The sequence below is a fragment of the Mandrillus leucophaeus genome, unplaced genomic scaffold (genome assembly GCF_000951045.1).
Source record: "Mandrillus leucophaeus isolate KB7577 unplaced genomic scaffold, Mleu.le_1.0 Scaffold82, whole genome shotgun sequence".
Taxonomy (NCBI): domain Eukaryota; kingdom Metazoa; phylum Chordata; class Mammalia; order Primates; family Cercopithecidae; genus Mandrillus; species Mandrillus leucophaeus.
Genome location: NW_012108919.1, coordinates 1,966,969 through 1,971,688, shown reverse-complemented (window position 1 = coordinate 1,971,688; position 4,720 = coordinate 1,966,969).

The following is a 4,720-nucleotide window of genomic DNA, read 5'->3' as shown; positions in this document are numbered from 1 at the left end:
GCTTCTCCTCCGATTCTCTCACCCTTTCCCTTCTCAGTGATTCAATACAATTTCTGTGTTTGTGATCTTCAGGGGAGCTGTTCTTTTTTTCATGCAACAATGAACCTTCAGGGAGGGCAAGAGCTAAGACACTTGTTTAATAAAAATGGAGACACTTTTTACAAAGCAAGCAAGAGGAGAGAGGAGTTAGGGTCACAGATGGCCTGAAGAAAGCGAGCTCTGGCCCGGGAGTTGGTTTTTGTGTGTGCTCAGAAGCCGCTGGAAGTGTGTGCTCACGTGCTTGTGTGCATTTTGCTGGCTGCAGTCATGAACATAACCAAAGAAGGGGCTGGGTGGATTTGACAAGGGTGGGCAGAGGGGGAGAGATCCTCAGGTGGAAGGCAGAGATGGGGGCTGTGTCTGTGGCAGAGCTTGTAGCTGTTTGGGAGCATGCTGATTGACACATGATTCCAGGCAGGCCATCACCCATGGGCGCATCATCCTGCCATTCAGCCTTAAGAGACACTCTGTGCTTATTCGTGTGGAAGGCCTGGCTCGGGCTGGCCTCTGCCTCATTGGGCAGGCCGCCACGGCCATCAGCCGTCATCATTCCAGAGGCCTGTCACACGGCCCGACACCCACCACAATTCCCAGGAACTTGAGAAACACGAAGTTGCTTTTCAGCATCTCAGGATCTGCGGAGGAGCCCAGCACCTCTTGTCTCCTTCCTGGTGCTCCCTCTGGCCCAGTTGCCCACCCGGGCCCCTGCTCCCCTGACAAAACAGAAAGCCCTCGCCGGCCCCCAGCAGCCAGAGACTGGGATTCTCTTTTCCACTGCAGTTCACTCCTAAGTCAGGTGTGAGGACTGGGGCTGAGGTGAGGCTGGTAATCAGCTCGGCAGCCCTGATTGCATCTTAATAACAAATGCAAAGCACCCAGAGCAGCAATTTGCAGTCATGGGAAAAATCAGCAGGTCCCTGGGATTTGACAGGAAGTAAACACTCTCCAGACTCCAATTTGGGAGAGAAAAAAATATTTGTAAGAGTACCCTGGCACTGCTTAGAGCTGTGAGGGCAAGCAAGTGGAAGAAGAGATTATAGCTAGACTGAGGGAAGGGAGGCTGAGGCCAGAGCCCAGATAACTTCACCCTGCCTCCCCCTTCTCTTTCTCCTCCTCCTCTTCTTCCTCGCCCTCCCCGGTCCCATCCCTCCCCTCTCTGCCTCCCTATGTGAGAAAGAATATCACATTCTCTTCCTGTTCCTTCTACCAAACCCCCACCAGGAGCAAACAGAAAAGACCCCCACCAATAAAAACTGGCCAAACAAGCATACTCAAGCCAAAGTATCCCTGGTTGAGGGGTCCCCAGGTAAAGGCTCACTTTTCCCCACCAGTCTCTTCTTCCTGTGCACACACCGAGCCAAAGCGGGACTGGAACCTCATCCATAAAATATCCCTGTCCTGCCAGGAGATTTTCCTCTTATAATCTCCTCGGAATGGAAAGGAATACTTATCCCCATTAGAAGGTGAAACGTTTTTCAGTGTCAGTTTTTCTTCCTCTTTGAGAATGTTCCCCCCACTGAACACACATATTTTTCTTACATGTAATTTGATTTGGATGGTTTCTTGACCTGCATCCAAACCGAGCTGTGGGTAATTATTACTGTCACTATTGTTATTAATACGGATATTTATCATAATCTCACAAATGGCAGGGACAGCCCTTAATCTTGCTATTTAATTTGGTTGAAAGGAAAATGTGAGGCCCTGGCCTCCCTCCCAGTTTATTCTCTTTCACCAGCTTCCTACTATGTGAATCATTAGCCCAGTTTCCAGAGATCTGGAGTCAGTATAACTCTGAATTGCATTCAGAGGATAAAGTAGGATGAAAGTGACAAGAGGTCAGATTTCTCTCATTAAAATGAGAAACTATCTGATTCTTAGACGTCTTGTGAGGTAGTAAGCTCCCCATCACCAGAAATATTCAGCTGGAAGCCGAAAGACTGTCTGTTAGGTGTCTGGTATGCTGTTTTAGAAAGGGATGAATGAGGACTGTGGTTCTCACATTTTAGTTCTATCAGAATCACCTGGAAGGCTTGTTTACTGATTTCTGAGTCCCACCCAGAGTCGCTGATTCAGTGAGTCTGAGGCAGGGCCCAAGAGCTTGCATTTCTTTCTTTCTTTTTTTTTTGAGATGGAGTCTCACCCTGTTGCCGAGGCTGGAGTGCAGTGGTGCAATCTTGGTTCACTGCAACCTCTGCCTCCCGGGTTCAAGCGATTCTCCTGCCTCAGCCTCCCAAGTAAGTGAGATTACAGGCGCCCACCACCACGCCCAACTAGTTTTTTGTATTTTTAGTAGAGACAGGGTTTCACCATGTTAGCCAGGCTGGTCTCGAACTCCTGGCCTTGTGATCCACCCACCTCAGCCTCCCAAAGTGCTGGGATTACAGGCATGAGCTTGCATTTCTAACAAGATCTCTGCGGTTGCTGGCCAGAGGGCATGGGTACTTTGAGAGCCACTGAACTAAGGGGAAGGTCAGTCTAGGTCGTTTAAAGCTTTCCTCCTACTCTAAACTTTTATGATGCCATGTGTGATACTGTAATTTTATATTACAATTTTATATCTATGTGTATACATACACACACACATATTGATTTTCATCTGCAGTTCCTGAATCATAACACCCATAACGCTTATTGCAGTCTTTTGTTATAATGTTGGGTGCTTTAGACCTCAGAAACAGGCCTCTGGAAATAGAATCTCTCTCTCTGACCTCCTGTCCTCCTTTTACCTGCCCAAGGCAGGACTCTAATCTGACTGTGGATCAAAAAGACCCTCATTCCAGAGAGGGTCTTGCCCCATATCCTAGAGGAAGGAATGCTATGCAGAGACCAAGAAAAGTCTGAACAGACAGGCCTTGCTGGCTTTAGATCATGGGCTTTTTATCCAGTCACATTTCTACACGGTTGTCAACCATGCCTATGTAACATCAATCATGCCTATCGGAAGCCTCCATAAAAAACCAAAAGGACAGGGTTCAGAGAGCTTCCAGATAACTGAACACGTGGAGGTTCCTGGGGGGCGGCCCGCCCAGGGATGACACCCGGAAGCTCCACGCCCCTTTCCCCACACCCCTCCCTATGCTTCTCTTCATGCCTATCCTTTATAATAAAGTGGTAAACACAGGTGTTTCCCTGAGTCCCGTGAGCTACTCCAGCAAGTTAATCCAGTCCTAAGAGGGGGCTATGGTAACCCCAACTTGAAGAGAGTAGATCAGAAGTTCCGGAGGCCTGCTCACGTCACAGGTGTGTGAGGTAGGGGCAGTCTTGGGGACTGAGTGAGCCCTCCATCTGTGGAATCTGACACTGTTTCCAGGTAGGGAGTGTTGGAATTGAATTAGAGGACACCTAGCTGGTGTCCACTGTCGGTGTGGGGAGAAAACCCACACATTTGGTTACAGAAGCCTTCTTCTGTGTTGATCGTTGGGGTGTGAGAGCAGAGGGAAAACTGTCTGAGACAGGTTTTCCCCAAATACCATCAAGTGAGAATGATTTAAGAAGTGACCGAGAGTAATTGGCTCAGGTTGAAGGGATAAGATGTGGCAGTTCTCTCACTAACTTCATATAGGCATTTACCAGAAGGACAACTTTTGTCTTCTTCTCTGAGCACTGTCCTGTCTCCATAGATCTATCCCATACATGCTTCTAAGCCTGCTTTTCCTTCCCGCTGTCTCATTTAGCGGGAGACCTCCCACTGTTTCATTCAGTTCGGGAGGGAAACCACACTTACTCAGACAAGTAAGCCCTTAGTTTTTACTCTCCCTGTAAAAACTGTACCTGTGCTGGCTCTGATGCCTTAAAACAAAAATAAAACAACACAGAAGTCCTTTTCCCTGACACGCAGTGAACACAACACGGTCACACCACCTTATCTGGTGATCTCTGTTACTCGGTTTCATTTGGGGCTGTGAAGTCACCTGGAACAGTTAGTGTACACTGTATAGGAATCCCATGGGCAGCTGTAGCGGGGAATACGGAAGAGAAGCAGTCCCAATCATGCCTTGTAAGATGTGATCTTGCATGTGGGCTTCAGGGCTACAGAGCAGCTTCCATGCACATTATCATACATGATACCCAAAACACCACGATACACAAAACAGGTATCATTAACTGCATCTTATTGATAAGAAAGGTAACACTTGGAGAGTTTCTACATTGCCAAAAGGTCACAACAAACACTGTAGAAGAAAAATTCAGGTTTTCTGACTGTTGGAGCGATCTTTTCATCTACCTCACCAAGTTGCTCTTGGAAACAAAGCAGTGGGGAAAGAGGCAGAACAGGGATGATAGTGCCCAAATGGGAATTTTTGCAGCACTAGGTAGGGACAGAGTCTGGACAACCATCAGCTCCCACCTCCTTCTCCCCAGTCTATCTGGGAAACTTCCCTCCCTCAGCTGCCCATCCATCTATTATAGATAGCCATCCATCCGTCTCATTTTAAAGATGAAGAAACAGGCCCAGAGGGGTCAAATGTCTTGCCCAGGATCACACACCTGCTTAATAGCAGAGTCAGGACTAAAACTAACCTGAACTCAATCTTTTTTTTTTTTTTTTTTGAGATAGAGTCTTTCTCTGTTGCCCAGCCTGGAGTGTAGTGGCATAACATCAACTCACTGCAACCTCCGCCTCCCGGGTTGAAGTGATTCTCCTGCCTCAGCCTCCTGAGCAGCTGGGATTACAGGC